This window comes from Macaca thibetana, chromosome 10 (assembly GCF_024542745.1).
Source record: "Macaca thibetana thibetana isolate TM-01 chromosome 10, ASM2454274v1, whole genome shotgun sequence".
In the NCBI taxonomy this organism is placed as follows: domain Eukaryota; kingdom Metazoa; phylum Chordata; class Mammalia; order Primates; family Cercopithecidae; genus Macaca; species Macaca thibetana.
Window position 1 is genome coordinate 26,538,814 of NC_065587.1, and position 17,065 is coordinate 26,555,878.

At 50.1% G+C, this 17,065-nt stretch overlaps 2 long non-coding RNA genes across 2 annotated transcripts in view; one reads left to right on the top strand and one right to left on the bottom strand.

Annotated features, from left to right (window-relative positions):
- Nucleotides 1-17,065, bottom strand: part of LOC126929565 (uncharacterized) — a 53,116-nt gene that overhangs the window by 5,241 nt on the left and 30,810 nt on the right. The gene's annotated exons all lie outside the window — the stretch shown is intronic.
- On the top strand, nucleotides 4,229-12,952 carry LOC126929556 (uncharacterized). The gene is made up of 3 exons (XR_007717200.1): nucleotides 4,229-4,370; nucleotides 7,815-7,976; nucleotides 12,727-12,952. It is a non-coding gene; the product is annotated as an uncharacterized LOC126929556 (long non-coding RNA).

Here is a 17,065-nt window from a genome sequence, read left to right on the forward strand (position 1 = left end):
ATCCCAAATGCAAAAATGATTTGACTCACACTTTTCATATAAAATGAAAAAGTATATTCTAGAAAAATATGAAATAGCATCTTTATATCCTAAATGTCACATATATGAGATATATATATATATTTATATAGTGTGTGAGTGTGTGTGCGTAGTTTTAGGACACAAAAATACTAATCTTGAGGAAAAAAACATTGATCTACATAGATATTGAAACTAGCTGGCATAGCAAAAGTCCCCTTTAAGAAAATGACTTACAAAGCACAGAATGACAGAAAATGCTCACAGCGTGTACATGTGAAGAATGTGTAATGTTTGTCCCGGCTGTCAACACTGCCAATGTTGCTGCCATCCTCACTGTAGACAACTGTGGCTTTTGTTCAGAACCCTTGGATGCTGAGGGTGGCTGAGCTGACCCTGCCTGGGCCACAGACCCTAAACAGGACAGAGGGGAGGGACTGTGGGTCAGAATCACAGGCCACTGAGGAGAGGGGGTGTATGGAGCAGAGCCACGTGTGGATCCCCCGTCCCCAGGTGAGGTCCCCCCTCTCCTGTGCAGTGAGTGAGGAGGGTCAGGACAGGAGCCCAGGGTATGGTTCAGATGTTCAGATGTGACTCTGCTTCCTGATGCTCTGCTGTGGAGCCTGGGCTCCCTGAACCCTCCTTATATCTCCCAAAACTTCATGGGGGTAGAGCCACTGCTTTCAAATAAGACATTGCTACCCGTTTGCTCCTTGGCCTTTCTGCCCTGGGTTCTCACAGCTGACCCAGTGGGTGGGAGGTGTATCCTGGCAGGTCAGCATTGCCACCCAACCTACCCAGTGGGCACCCTGATGGCCGAACTCCCATGGAGGCTCTGAGTCATTTCCCAACTGGAAGGGGCCATCTCAGGAGTGTCCGCCATTGTTCCCCACAGTCCTCAGACTCCAAAGCCATCCTGCCTCTCTGACACACCTGGGCATCTCAGGTGGAGGCCTCTGACTGTCCTGATCCTCCTCTTTTTTTTTTGGGGGGGGGGGGTCGGAATCTTGCTCTGTCACCCAGGCTGGAGTGCAGTGGTACGATCTTGGCTCACTGCAAGCTCCGCCTCCCGAGTTCAGGCCATTCTCCTGCCTCAGCCTCCTGAGTAACTGGGACTACAGGCGCGCACCACCACACCCGGCTAATTTTTTTGTATTTTTAGTAGAGACAGGGTTTCATCGTGTTAGCCAGGATGGTCTCGATCTCCTGACCTCGTTATCCGCCCATCTCGGCCTCCCAAAGTGCTGGGATTACAGGCGTGAGCCACCGCGCCCGGCCCTGATCCTCCTTTCTAAAACTGCTCACGATGTTAGAGAGGGAACAGGGCTGCAGGGAATCCTAAACAAAGAGGGTGTTTAGGATTTTCAGCCTCTGGCTGAAGAGGGTGCAGCCGCTTGCCCTTTAGCGATGCCAGCAGAGCGCGTGTGGCATTTTCTGTTGGTGTTTCCTGGGACCCAGACGCACGGAGTTTACTCACACTTATTAACCCTCTCATCCTCAGCCGCCTAAAGGCCTCTCTTGTGTATTTTTTTCTTTATAACCATTTCAGATCATGTTTCCCTCCCTCTCATCATCTCTGGTTTCACTCTGACTTCAATCTACGATACTTAAAGAATATAGTCTGTTTGGTTTCACTCTGACTTCCAAATCATCTCTACAGATACTTAAGTAGAGACGGGGTTTCACCATGTTAGCCAGGATGGTCTCGAATCCGCCTGTTTCTAGTCTGCGCCCAGCCTGTTTGCATTTTTTAAGTAAATAATTTTTCCTCTTTAGGCCTCATCTGGTTTATTACTTTTTGTCAGGCTTAAGCATTTAATTGTATCCGTGTGTGCATATGAACCCCTTCCATTACTTCCAACAGGTCAGCATTGTTTAAACCACACTTCAGTTATAAACCTTGGTGCTGAGCAGCTGGGTTGCTGCGGATACAATGTTACCAGTGAGGACTTCCTCCTATGTATTTCCCTCCATCTCTGAGCGAGAGTGGACTTGCTGCGTGGGGGGTGCACACTTAATGTTCTATGTGCTGAGGGACTTCCCTCCCGATGGCTGACCCTGTTAATATCCCAGTTGTTAGTGAGCGCTTCTGACGCTCCACAGCCTAACTGAAAATTTGTTTTTATTTTTTAAAATTGCAACAGTTGTCAGCTCAACACTCACTGGTTTCATGCCTCACTCAGAAGTAACTGCACGATTCTAGGGCATCCACAGGAACCTACAGGTTTTGCCTGCCCCTGCCCCTGGCTGGCTGATCTCCAAACCCTCTCCCTAGCTCCATACACCCCCCTCTCCCCAGTGGCCTGTGATTCTGACCCACAGTCCCTCCCTGCTCTGTCCCGTTTAGGGTCTGTGGCCCAGGCAGGGCCAGCTTAGCCACCCTCAGCATCCGAGGGTTCTGAACAAAAGCCACAGTTGTCTGCAGTGAGGACAGCAGCAACACTGGCAGTGTTGACAACCAGGGCCAACATTGCACATTCTGTGCTTTGTAAGGCATTTTCTTAAAGGGGACTTTTGCTACGCCAACTAGTTTCAATATTTATGTAGACCAAGGTTTTTTCCTCAAGATTAGTATTTTTGTGTCCTAAAACAACTATGCACACACACACTCACTATATACATGTATATGTTATTTAGGATATAAAGATGTTATTTTATATTTTTCTAGAATCTTTATACCTTTCTTCTTATATGAAGAGTATAATTCAAATCATTTTTGCATTTGGGATAAGGCAGGGACCAATTTTCATTATTTTCATACAGTAGTCCTGTGATACTGGAGTGCAGTGGCGAAATCTCAGCTCACTGCAACTTCCGCCTCCTGGGTTCAAACGATTCTCCTGCCTCAGCCTCCTGAGTAGCTGGGACTATACATGCTTGCCAACACGCCTGGCTAAATTTTGTATTTTTTTTTTTTAGCAGAGATGGGTTTCACCATGTTGGCCAGGCTCGTCTCAAAACTCCTGATCCCGGGTGATCCGCCTTCCTTGGCCTCCCAAGGTACTGGGATTACAGGTGTGAGCCACAACACCCAGCCTCTATCTCATATTTTAAATAGAAATAACTTCAATTTTTTGTGTACAGGAACATGTACTGCTCTCTTTTAACTGGGAAAATCATGATAGCAAATTGTGTAAAAGACATGTCACAAAACGTGAATTAAAAGCCAAACTCTTCTGAATACTGTTGCCAAAATCCAACACAATACACTAGCAATCTTGATTCCCAGGTTTTTTGGGATACATGTGCAGAATGTGTGGGTTTGTTGCATAGGTATACATGTGCCATGGCGGTTTGCTGCACCTATCAACCCGTCATCTAGGTTTTCAGCCCCGCATGCATTAGGTATTTGTCCTAATGCTCTCCCTCTCCTTGCACGCAACCACGACAGGCTCTGGTGTGTGATGCTCCCCTCCCTGTGTCCATGTGTTCTCATTTTTCAATTCCCACTTATGAGTGAGAACATGAGGTGTTTGATTTTCTCTTCCTGGGTTAGTTTGCTGAGGATGATGGCTCCCAGCTTCATCCATGTTCCTGCAAAGGATACGAACTCACCATTTTTTATGGCTGCACAGTATTCCATAGTGTATGTGCCACATTTTGGTTTTTTAAAGGAAAGACTGGGGTTTTTGATGTGGATATAAATGCGGTGGGATGAGGACAGGATCCCTACTGTTTAGGGTGCTGCTGGGGAGAGTGGCAAGAAGGGACAGGGCCATCAGGTTGGTGAAATGAACATTTGGAGAAACAAGGGAGGAGGGCTTGGGTGGTCCTCAGGGACAGTCCTGGGGTGGGGTCTCCAGGCTGTAGCTCTGGAGGGGTCCCTCTAAGAGGAGAAAGGACTTGACTCTGTGCCTTGTCCCTGCAGGGCCCAGGGATGAAATAGGAGTCTGAAGACACTGCTCTTTGGTTTGGAAGAAATGAACAGGGATCTGTCCACTCTGTGCTGGTGCAGCCACTGCCCGTCCTCAGCCAGGCCTTAGTCCAGCTGCCCAGACAGTGGCTCAGATCAATACTGAGTGAGGCAGGAAGCTTTATAAACTAAGTCCATTAAGCCGCCACTCCAGGCCAGGTGCCACTTATCAGTTAAAGGGCATTAACTGCTCACCCAGGTTTGGTCAACTGCAGGGAAGCTAAGTGGTCACGTGACAGTTTGGAATGTTGCTGTCTAATACCGTTGGGTGTTGGGTATTAGAAAGTATAATGCCGTTAGGTGTCAGTTGGCTGCAGGGATCCATTGCAGACAACTGATCACTGGGAACATGTAGGCCATGGCATCTGACTGTGAGCCTGCTAGGAAAGGATCGCCCTGTTTTGAATCACCCTCGTCCATCAAAGGGGCTTCATTTGAGGTAAACCACATCCTATTTTGGGTCTGGGATGGAAAGGAAGAGACAGAGGCCAGGTCATGTGTCCAAGCTCGTTTCCAGGCTCAGGCACCTATTCCAGGGCATTGGCCCTCCCTGAAACCTTGGGTCAGGACGTCTTGAGACAGTCAGGGCAGTTCACATTTTGGGGGTTCCAGAGCACGATCTGGAGGTCTCAAGGGTAAAGACATCTCCGGCCCCAAGGCCTCAGGAGCATCACGCACCAGTGCGGTGACTGGGAAGTTGCATGCCCCCTTAAAGAGAATGCCTTCAACTGTAAAGTGCAGGCCACAGCTCCTGCGCTGCCTGCCCATAGGGCTGACGTGGGGCTCACGGGAGACGATGGCACGTATCGTCCATGAGCTGTAAAGCCTCCCACACAGGCAAATGAAGAAAAGCCAGCCTCCATCCTCCCCTGCCCTGGAGCATCCACGTACCCTCTCTGGTCACCCGCTAGCAAGTGTGTAGTTTTTCTCTCAGGCATTTAATATTAGATGGAGACAGCATGGAGCATTGAAAAATCAGCCAGTTTTTCTAAAGCTTTAACTCTGTTCAATGATGTTCCGCCTCATCATGCTAACAAGTCGACCCTAGTAAAGTGTTTAGACAGCAGTGCAGAGAACCGGAGGCTGCGGGGGTTGCAGGACCATCTTGGGTCCATGTGGCTCTAAATGGGATTGAGCCCAGGCCCTCGGGCCCCAGCCCCCATGTTCACTCTGCTCAGCTGCCTTTCTGGACCATCTCATCTACATAAAGGCATTTTCCACACAACCTTTCTCTTAGGTGTTTTTAGTGCACATGGAAACCCAAGATCTTCCTGAAGCCCAGTGTTGGCTCAGAGGCTCTGTCGGGGAGTCAGTGAACTGTGGGATCAACCACTTGGGCTCTGCATAAATTATGGTCCATTTTCTCTGGTCTTCTGCCAACAACATGTCAGCAGCTCTCTTTACTGTGAGTGCATTTCCCAGGGTCTTAGCTGATGAATTTGAGGAGAAAAACATTTTCCTCTTTCAAGAATCTATACAGCCTGAGTCCAGCAGCAAGTCAAGAAAGGGTCCCTGACCAAGCACAGGTGCACCTGCAGATGGTGAGCTGCCGGCACTGTGGGTACTCAACGCTTACGCTGATTCAAGAATAATGGTTGCAGGTTTGTTCCAAAGTTGCATATTTAAAATAAATCAATAAAAATGCTGGCCAGGTGCGGTGGCTCATACCTGTAATCCCAGCACTTTGGGAGGCTGAGGCGGGAGGATCACGAGGTCAGGAGATCGAGACCATCCTGGCTAACACCGTGAAACCCCGTCTCTACTAAAAATATAAAAAAATTAGCCGGGTGTGGTGGTGGACGCCTGTAGTCCCAGCTACTTGGGAGGCTGAGGCAGGAGGATGGTGTGATCATGGGAGGCGAAGGTTGCAGTGAGCCAAGATCATACCACTGCACTGCACTCCAGCCTGGGCGACAGAGCGAGACTCTGCCTCAAAAAAAAAAAAAGAATGCTGAGCCATATTGTTCTTCATGTACGAAAATTTAAATTTACTATTCAATCAGTAGTGCTTCAACCACATAAAGATACATTCACGGCTCAGCTTTGGTTCACATTTAATAGCAAAACGCATCTGAAGCTCATGTTTAGACATTAACTGATTGTTAAACATTCGCTGAAATCTGCCCCTAAAATAGGGTTGCCAAATGACTCTTTAATAGACATTATTATTTGGATAAGTGTTACATTAGTAAAAATATAGAGCAGATACTGAAGTTAGCAGGTGCCCTGCCCATTTCCTCCACTTCCCCCATCATTGACATATTAGTATGGTGCGTTTTTTATGGTTAATGAACATATAAATTTACACATTATTAACTATATCCCTTTTTGTTTTTTGTTGTTGCTGTTTGTTTGTTTTTGAGACAAAGTCTCACTCTCACCCAGGCTGAAGTGCAGTGGCATGATCTCGGCTCACTGCAAGCTCCGCCTCCCGGGTTCACACCATTCTCCTGCCTCAGCCTCCCAAAGTCCTGGGATTACAGGCATGAGCCACCACGCCCAGCCTATTAACTAAATTTCTTAATTGGCATCATGGATTAGTCTGTTGTGCCTTTTCAAGGTTTTTTTTTTTTTAATTTGCAATGTCTTTCTCCACCTTCCATGCACTCATGGGGAATCGTTCTGCTGCTGACAACCCCCTGTGCTTCACCTGTTACTCCTCCTCTCTTTTCCTGCTGAGTTCTTGCTTTTTTCTCTTTCTTTTTTTTTTTTTTTCTTTCTTTTTGAGACCAGTCTCACTCTGTCGCCCAGGCTGTAGTGCAGTGGCACGATCTCAGCTCACTGCAACCTCTGCCTCCCATGTCCAAGTGATTCTCATGCCTCAGCCTCCCAAGTAGCTGGGATTATGGGTTCCTGCCACCACATCTGGCTAACTTGTATTTTTAGTAGACACAGGGTTTCACCATGTTGGCCAGGCTGGTCTCAAACTCCTGACCTCAAGTGATCCACCCACCTTGGCCTCCCAAAGTGCTGGGATTACAGGCGTGAGTCACTGCACCCTGCTGGAAACAGCTGATTTTTTAAATTGTCTCTGGAGTTCGCCTTTTTACAAAATGACACATGGTTTGAATCAGAGTATGTAGCTTCTTCAATAGACATTAAAGATCATGCCATGTAGGTCCATGGTGCCAGCACCTTGCTTGTGAACGTCCCAGCCTCCAGAACTGTGAGAAGGAAAAATCTGCTGTTTAAACCACCTAGCCCATGGTATTGGGTTTTTTGTTGTTGTTGTTTTTGTTTTTTTGTTTTTTTCCTGGAGACAGGGTCTCGCTGTGTTGCCCAGGCTGGAACGCAGTGGTGAGATCTGAGTTCATTGCAGCCTTGACTTTCTGGGCTCAAGTGATCCTCCCATCTCAGCTGGAACCACAGGCACACACCACCATGCCAGGCTAATTTTCCTTCTATTTCTGTAGAGATGAGGGTCTCACTATGTTGTCTAGGCAGGTCTTGATCTCCTGGCCTCAAGCAATCCACCTGCCTCAGCCTTTCAAAGTGCTGGGATAAGAGGCAGGAGCCACCACACCCAGCTGGCATTGTTCTAGCAGCCTGCACTGACTCTGGCTGATGCTTGCAGAAGACACTGGTTGGAGAGGGCAGACAGGAGGTGCAATATCAGGCTTCAAGCTGTGTGAAAGGGGAAGTTTTGCCCAGCAGCAAGTTCTCTCTGGATTAAGGGTTTTATGACTGGCAGCCACAGTGAACTAGAGAGACGTGTCCTCCAGGGAAAGCCTGCACCTCCCCCAGGGTGTCGTCAGTGCTGGCTTCTGGGGACTTTGACCACTGCTTTCCATCTGGGATTCTGTGTTCACAGGGGAACAAAAAGCCTGAGAAACTCCACACGCGTGACTTGGTCTCCATGGTCTCTTCTCTCTTGTAATTGTAGGTGGCCTCAGGAAATCAGCCTGTAATCTGGGATCACTGACTTGCTGCTGAAAAATCCAGATGGAAAGAAAGGCAGGGTTTTCCTGCTGGCTTCAGTCTGGAGATCTGACTCCAGCTTCTGCTGGGCACGAGGCGGGCGTGGTGGAAGGAGCAGTTTTTGCAGGTAAAGAACCGTGGCCTCATTGTACAGTCCCTGGAGCAGCCATGTCCCTCTAGGTGGGTGGGTTTGTGTGCATGGGGCTCTGGGTGTCTGCGTGGGTGTCGTGTGGTGTGACTGTGAATGTGAGTTGGAGTGTGTGGGCAGGAGTGTGTCTCCTCGGGGGATGTGTCCCACCTACAGAGCACAGGTGCCGCGTCAACATTCTCCAAGGGAACCCCACCGCCACTGTGTGCTTTCCACACATTGACTGTGTTCATGGCTCACCACAGCCTTGCCCAGGGGTTCGCTTTCCAGCCGCATAAAATGAGGCACAGAGAATGACCCACGCTCCTGAGCTTCTCTGTGAAAGAGCTGCAGGGTGAGTGGTGGGGGGTCATGTGGAAGCTCAGCACGACTGGGTGGCATTCATCACTCAGCAGCGGGCTCACTGGTCACACTTCAGGGGTGATTCACCCCCATGCCTGTGCCTGGAAATACCTGGGCATGCGGAGTTCCAAGACACCACCCAGGTTAAAAGGCAGCCCCTGTGCTCACATAGCCCAGGCCGTCTCTTGGTCCATATATCACAGATTTTCACCCAGCCATTAGCCTAAAAAGCCCCAGTCATGGAAACAGAGTAGAAGGGTGGCATCAGAGAGTGAAAAAAATGAAGATGGTGAAAGGGCACAAAGTTTCAGTGATGCGATGAGTACGTTCTGGAGACCTGGCACACAGCATGGTGACCACAGTTCATAGTGATGAACTGCACGCTTGAGATCTGTGAGAACGTGCACCTCGAGTATCCTCACCACACACACAAATGGCAACAATGTGAAGCGATGGGTACATTCATTAGCTTGATGGTGTCATCATTTCACATTGTTTGCACATATCAAAACTTCATATTGTATACTTTATATATACACATTTTTAAATTTTTCAATTATGTCTCAATAAAGCCAGGAAAAGATCCTCAGAAATATTTAAATTCCGTGAGCTACCCATGAACACGGATGAATTAGAACCAGCAGGAGCCCTGGTGGTCAGTGAGGCCCATCAGCCTGGTTGAAGCTCCCTGGTGTGGCCGAGTTAGAGCAGCAGCTCCCGGCCCACACCTCCCTCTGGAAGGAGCCGCCCTTCCTGCCTGTGTGAGCAGGAGTGCCCCTGACCAAGGAGCACACACGTGGGATGGAAACGCAAGCCTGCGAGCAGAGCTATCGCATGGGAAACAGCGGGTATTTTTAAATGACCTGACATTGTATTTTCAAAATATCTTAACTGATTATCTTGAAGAAATAGGCTTAGTGAATAAATATAATACAATATTTTCTGGGGAATTAGACCCAGGACCCCAAAGTAAGATTGCTTTCCATCAATCACAAAACCTTATGTGACAAAGGAGAAATGCACTGGCGGCATATGCAGGTCCCTGGAGGCTGAGGTGGTCTAGGGAGACGTCAGGGAGATACTGGCAATTCAGTGGCAGTTCAATGTGGCGCAAGAGGTGAGGGGCGCACTTGTTGCATCACGGTGTAGAGTTGGGCACAGGGGAGACTGAGCATTTCCCTTTTTTTTTTTTTTTTTTTTTGAGACAGAGTCTCTGTCACCCAGGCTGGAGTGCGGTGGTGACATCTCCGCTCACTACAAGCTCCGCCTCCCAGGTTCACGCCTTTCTCCTGCCTCAGCCTCCCCAGTAGCTGGGACTGCAGATGCCTGCTACCATGCCCGGCTAATTTTTTGTATTTTTAGTAGAGACGGGGTTTCATCATGTTACCCAGGATGGTTTCGATCTCCTGACCTCATGATCCACCCACTTCAGCCTCCCAAAGTGGTGTGATTACAAGCTTGAGCCTCCACTCCTGGCCCATTTCCTGTTGATTTAGGAGTCTCTAGCTCCACACCTCAGGACTCTGAGCCTCATCCCAGTCCTGTTCCTCTTTTCCCAGCCTCTTCCACCCAGGAGGATGGCCCAGCAGCAGCTGAGCCCATGAGACAAACCTACCACGCCCATGCATGCCAGTGCTGCGTCCATCTCAAGCTAGGGCCCCGAGTCACCCAGAAGCAACACTGCCAATACACTGCCAGCCAGCCACTCTGTCCTCCTGGCCTGCTGAGAGGCTGCTGGAGGAAGAGTCCCACCTCACAGCAAGGAAAGATTGCTTGTTTTTGTCCAAAATAGACACGACGCTTGTTTCATTTCATTTCAAATTGGTTCATATATGAAAATCTGGCAATATACATTAATATGTGATACCTACCGTTTCCCGACAAGGCAGAGTCAATCATGAATGGCAGCCTCAGCTTGTAAACAAACTGCCTGGGAGAGGGCCTGTCCTCAGCACCTGTACTTCTTTCTTCTGGGACTGAGAATTTTCCAACTGCCACCAAAATAGACTTGGGAGACCCACCCTCCAGGGAAAGCTCCTGCACGTCCTGCAGGTGTCCTCACACTCACTGCGGGGTTTTGACCCAAACACAATTTCCCATCTGTTTTTCTAAAGCAACCAAGAGAACAAAAGACCTTTTCCAACAGCACACAACAGCACATGAGCCTCAGTTTGCTGGTCTGTGATTATGATACAGAAGCGCTGGGAAGGGAAGAACATGGTCCCTTTAAATGATATGGAAAGGGGGAAGGAAAGCGCTGGGGAGAGGAGGGTGAGGTCCCTGGCTAGGGCTCCACCCCTACAGACCTAGGTGAGTATAGGCACTCCTGCCTTCGTGCCCAAATGTTGCATTTCCCAAGACCACCCTGGCCCACCACATCCCCATCCTGTGCCTATAAAAACCCGAGACCCTAACAGGCACGCACACACAAGCGGCTGAACGTTGAGAAGAACAGATTGGGCAAAAGAAGACACAGAGGCAACTGGATGCTGAGAGAAGCATATTGGTGGAGGAACACACAGGGGGCTGGACGTCGAGAGGAACGCACTGTCAGGCACCAGCACATGGGCAGGCCACCTACAGAAGCAGAATTATGTGGAGTTTGGCCAGGGTGGTTAGAGAAGAGCCCACCATTGGAGAAGAGTCAGGCTGCCAATGGCCCGACTCCAGGGGAAAACCACCTCCCTTCTGGCTCCCCGATCTGCTGAGAGCTACTTCCACTCAGTAAAAGCTTGCACTCACACTCCAAGCCCACGTGTGATCCAATTCTTCCGTACACCAAGGCAAGAGACCCCGGGATACAGAAAGCCCTCTGTCCTTGTGACAAGGTAGAGGGTCTAACTGAGCTGTTTAACATAAGCTGCCTATAGACGTCAAACTAAAAGAGCAAACAGTAGCACACGCCAACTGGGGCTTCAGCCGTAAACATCCACCCCTAGACACTGTCGTGGGGTCAGAGCCCCTCAACCTGCCCATCTCTATGCTCCCCTAGAGGTTTGAGCAGCTGCGCACTAAACAGGCAAAACGCACCCCCATCGCACACCTTGCGAAGGGGACAAGGGAACCTTTCCGGTTTCAATTACAGATCATCCCAAGAGTGAGTGAAAATGGGGCATGTTCTGGAATCACTCACTTGCTGAGAAAAAGTCAAGGCGACGTGGAAAGTGGAACTTTCCTTTTGGCTTTAGTTGGAAAAGCCTCCTTGATTTTGGGTTCCTGTTGGGGGTGAGGATCAGGGAAGTGGTAACGGAAGTTGATTTTCCAGATAAAGAGTGATGGCCATGTTTCAGGGAGCAGCTGTACTCCCCTTCGGATGGTGGGAGGCTGGCGTACGGGGCAGGTGCTGTGTGTGTGAATGTGTCCGCTGTTCTCCGAATGTGCCTGTGTAGTAGTTCCTGGATTCATTTCCCCTCTAGCAGCATAGCCACTACTGTCAGTTTCCAAATGAAAAACTCCAATCTCCACGATTGCAAGTATATACGTATTAGGAGATATATTTAACATTTATCCAATTTTACACTTTATACGTGTGCAGTTCATGACACTCCAGGCTGTGGCACAGGGCCAGGGGAGATGAGGGTGGGCTCCTGGGGACAGCGAGGTGTTCCCTCCCCTCTGCTGCCGCTTCCCTAATTTTCCAACACAGGGTTTGCAGGGCCATGTTCTTCACTCTGCTTACAAGTGGCCCCCAGCTGTGAACCCCTCTAGGACCTGGATGTGACCCACTGTTTAGCCCCCACTAGGGCCTCACAGAATGACCAATACTTGTGCCTGTGCACAGGAAGTGCCTATTGGATGAAAGGTAACACTTGTCCATTGATAGCTGCTCTGCAAGGAAAAACCAGGGGAGGGGAGGTGATGTCTCCCGCATCTCTGGATCCCCAGTGCTATGCTCTCCAGGGTGGCACTCATTAGCCAGGGGTGTCTATTTAATTTTTTTTAAATGTAATATCTAGTCTTTCATCACACTAGGCACGTTTCCAGTGCCCAGTAGCCCTGCACCCAATGCAGAGAGAACATTTCCATCCACACAGAACAGTCTTGCAGCAACAGCTCTGACCTGCCACAATTTGTTTATCGGATCATGGACCTGAAGCCTGCCCATTGCGGTTGGAGCCCCACATTGATAAGGCTGGCGGTGAGAGCTGTAATGATCCGGAGGACAGGGGAGAGGCAGGTTGAAAGGGGGTCCTCTCTAGATGTGAAAGTTTGCAAATGTGAGCAGTGACTTGTTGAAGGTCTCTGACTCCAGAGAGCCCAGGTAAGTTCTGAGAAGGCAGAGGACGGAGCAGGGAGTTGCTGTGGGAGCCAGCGTGGCCTCTCCTGCAGCAGGGAGGCTGGGTGAGCTCCTCTGGGTAACACCTTTCTTGCTGGTTTGTGTCTCCAGAGTTTGGCCACAGGAGACATGATTCCAACAGTGACAATGAAGACACTCCAGGCAGATGTGCACACTGGAGAGAGGGCGCCATGAAGAGGCTTCCCAGGGGCAACCCAGCCAGGCCTGCTGCTTCAGAGATGAAGAAGGAAGAGGGGGATGAAATCAGAAAAGAAGGAAATATGTGTAATGTGTAAAATGTTAAGCGATTATGCCTGTGGCCTCTGAGTGTCAGGTTTGTCATCTTTTCTTGCTTTGCTTCTCAAACATCTTTCCCACATGACCTGCTCTTTTGTGCCTCTGCCACCACCAAATATCAAACACTAGGGTTCTGTCGGTTATCATCTCTTGAGAACTGAGCATAGAGAGGTTGGGCTGGGTTTGGTGCTGGCCTGCACTGCAGGATATCCATGGGCACAGCTCTCTCCCAGACACTAGAACCTGGGGACCCAGCTCTCCCAGTGCGCGTCAGGTGGGGGTTGGACGTGGACCTCTCCCATCTGCACTCCCAGGTCTCATAGCAGCAACTTGGTGTTTCTGTCCCCTCTGCTCACTTCTGGTTTAACAACACTCCTGCGGTTGTGGAACTTCAAGAATCAGCCTCAATGTGGAGCTGTTACAGCAAACTCAGCCCCTTCTATGATGACCTCTGGAGCTGGGCCGGCCCCTCCAAGTCCTGAAGTGGGTGGGGGGCTCGGCCTTCATCACTGCACACAACTTGGCCATGGAATGCAGGCTGTTTCTGGAAGAGCAATTGTGAGTGACCCCTAATCCAGCTGCAAGACCCATAAGTCATCTCAGATGACACTGGTTGACCAGTAACAGCATTTAGGAAAGCATGTTCAGACCTGAGGAGCCATCGTGATGGACACCGTCACTTCCACTAATGTCCACCTCTTGCACTGCCTAGACATGCTCATTTCATGGAGTAGTTTCTCCAGGAATCTCTTTGGCCTTTTTTCCCCAGAAAAAAAAAATTGTCAAGAGGTTATCAGTGGAAAGAGCCACAGGCCCTGCTGGTCTCCAGCTGTAACTGACGCTCACTGCCCTCCTCCCCCACTGCCCTTCAAGCTGCCCCTGCCAGACACTGAATGTGTGTCCACAAAGCCATGTGTGGACATCCTAACCCCCAGTGCGATGACCTCAGGAAGCACAGCCTCTGTGCAGAGATTAGGTCATAACGACTGAGCCCCGCCAAAGAGCCTCCTGTAGCTTCTCCCATGCCCACCCTGCATGGACACAGCAGAAAGACAGCGGCCCATGAAGGAGGAAGCTGCCCTCATCTGGCATGGCCTCACCCACTATCTCCATGTTGGACTTCCCAGTGTAAGTAAATTTGTGTTGTGTGCGCGCCATCTAGTTTACGGAATTTTACAACAGCACCCTACATGGACCATCTGCGTCACTGTGGAGAGACTTGCTGTGCCACGGAGCACAGTAACACCTGGCCTCCTGCTTGGGCTGGGCTGCGTGACGAGAGGGCAGCCTTGTTGCCAAGCAGGGAGCCTAAAATCAGACAGGGACCCTGGGCCCCGGTTCCTGGTGTCACCTATGAGACCCTGGGCTGACAGATTAGATTGGGCTTCTGTTGGATGCAGTGGGCAGAGTGACTGGTGATGACGGTCCCAGCAGTCCAGCCACAGGGGAGTGTGACCAGCCCTCCAGGAGCTCTGGACAGTGATGCTTCCTGAGTTACCACAGCCTGGGAGGCCGCTCCTGAAAACAGATGTGAGACCAAAAGTTCAGGAGAGGAGACGGGGCAGGAAGGCTCAGTGTTGCCTGCCCTCCCCCAGCACAGAAGCTCCCCTGAGCTGTGCAGGCAGCCAGGACCATGAGCAGGAGAGGAGCCCGGCCATGGTATAGACGGCCCATCGCAGTGCTGTTCTAGACCTGCTCCCGCAGGGCCACCCCCAGCTCCCGGGGTCACACCAGGTCCCTGCAGGGTAGGAGCTTCCAGACAGAAGAGCTCCCCTCTAGGGGACTCACAGGACAGTCTCTGCTACTGAGTTGCTGCACATCAGCCACCACGAGCTCATGGTACCCGGGCCTGGAGCTTTCCCAGCTGTCCTGGCTCTGCAGAGCCCGGCCCGAAGTGCCTGCTGGGGTCCCAGGTGCTGTACCTGCTCCTGCAGGTCTCTCCTGTTCCCAGTGAGCACCACACAGGCCAGCGTGGAGGACTCAGGAAGACGAGCAGCAGCAACGCAAGCAGAACCATGAGGGACTGCCCAGGGAGAAGTGGGAAGGGAGCCACACGGCCCCTTGGCCAGAGAATCTGTGCAAACGTTTAATAAGCATATGATATGTATCGAGCAGTTTGAGTCTAAAATGGAAAATTAAGTCATCATGCTCTCTCATTACACAAACACAATGATGGCCCGGAGGGAGTCGAGCGGCAGGAAGAACTCTTGACAGGACACAGACAACTACACCTCTGAGATCTGCTGCCAGGAACACAACCGCTTTGCAAGTGTGTGCTCACTCTTCCCCATGTAAGATATTACATTCTGCTGTTAGTGAACTGCCCGAGAGAAACAAAAATGTGTGTCTACACAATGACTTATAGAGGAAGGGACATTGCAGGATTGTTCATAATGGGTTAGGCTAGAAACAACCTAAGTGACTGCCAGTAGGTGAATAAATGAAAGTATGTCCACAAAATGGAGCCCTGCACAGCATCACAAGACACATGACCTGAGTGGATCGCAAAGCTGTTGTGCTGAGTGCTAGAAGGTCGGTACAACAGAGGACATGGTACATGTTCCTACCGAGATGAAATCCTACCCAAGAGATATCTAATCTATAGTGACAGAAAGCAAATTCCTAGTGCTTGGGGCCAGGGTTGGTGAGACAGTCACTGAAATTTGGCATGAGAGATGTTTATGGGTGATAGTAACAGTCTGTATGTTCATTGTGGAGCTGTTGAAAGATTTCCCCCCTCTCTCTCTCTCTCTCTACACACACACACACACACACACACACACACACACACGCTCTCTCTCACATATATGTTTATCCATTTTTACATATTAGTCATTTCTCATAAGCTGTGCTCTTAATATGGACGCATGTGATTTTATATAAATCCTACCTCCATAACATTGATTTAAACATAGAATAGTACTACTGTGCTGAAGATGAAATTAAAATGCATCCTATTTTTTTCAAAAAACTGTATTTCTTGAACAGAGAATATCGATATTGATGGAAAATATGGTTAACAAGATGGAAAAACAGTGGAACAACGCCTCCTCTTTTGTGGTGCATGCAATCTAAGATATTTTTCTAAAATGCCTTTGACATTTGCAGTCATCAGTCCTGGGCTCTAGTCCTGCAGAGCGGACATCCTGGACTTGCCGGCCAAGGAAGCCAAGAGGAACAGCCTCTTCTGACCTTCAGAGCCATCCTACCCATGGAATCACGAAATCCAGATGGAAGGAGCTGGAGTAGAGTGGAAGACTCAGGGTGGAAAGAAGATGTTTTATGGATCGCTGATGGAGTAGAAAGGAACTGGAGGTAAAACACGCCAGCCTGAGAGGATGCCAGAGTTTCCAGGACTGAGCAATGGGATGAGGCTTGTCTCTGGGGTGGGCACAGCTGTGACCCCTGCTCCTGTGTCTAGCCTGTGCAGGATGGAGAAACTGTCCATTCACCCACCCCAAGGCTAAAGAAATGATTTTCTATTACCTCAAGGGCAACTGCACCTACAAGTTTCCATCAAAGCAGCCCATGGTTGAATCATGGAGAGGTAGAGAAAAGGGGATGACATCTCAGGAATGTTAGGCCTTGTACCCTGGGTTGGGGTGGAAGAACTTCTCAGCAGAGGTGCAGCCTGGCTGGAGTGGGGGCAGCCCTGCCCTGACAGTGAGGGGAATTCAGGTCTTCCATTCCCATGGCCTTGAGCACCGTGTGATCGGCACTGAGGCTGCTGTCCCGGGTCAACGTCATCATCCACCTCCTGCACTTACTGCAGCCCAGAGAAGCTCTGAGAGGCTGAGCTGCTGACTGGGAGCCGAGGCCTGCCCTGGGATTCAGAGCAGGCTCATCCCAGCAGAGATGATGTTGAGGCATTTCCCGGGTGGCCCTGGAGCAGGACCCCAGTTAATCGGGATGTGGCGGGTGTTCTCTGCGGGTGGAGATTCTGCCTTCTGGAGGCTCAGCCCTGACGACCGCTGGGTCAGCACAGGCTGAGACCTGACCTCTGGAGGGATAGAGAAGCTGGAAACTGCAGAGTCCAGAATAATGTGTCCACGGAGAGGAGAGGGGTGTGTGGGGACAAGAGAAAGAAGAAGGGAGGAATGACCATGCCCCTGTGGCCTCTGGGAGTTGCTCCCTCCAAGGCAGGGTGTGAGTG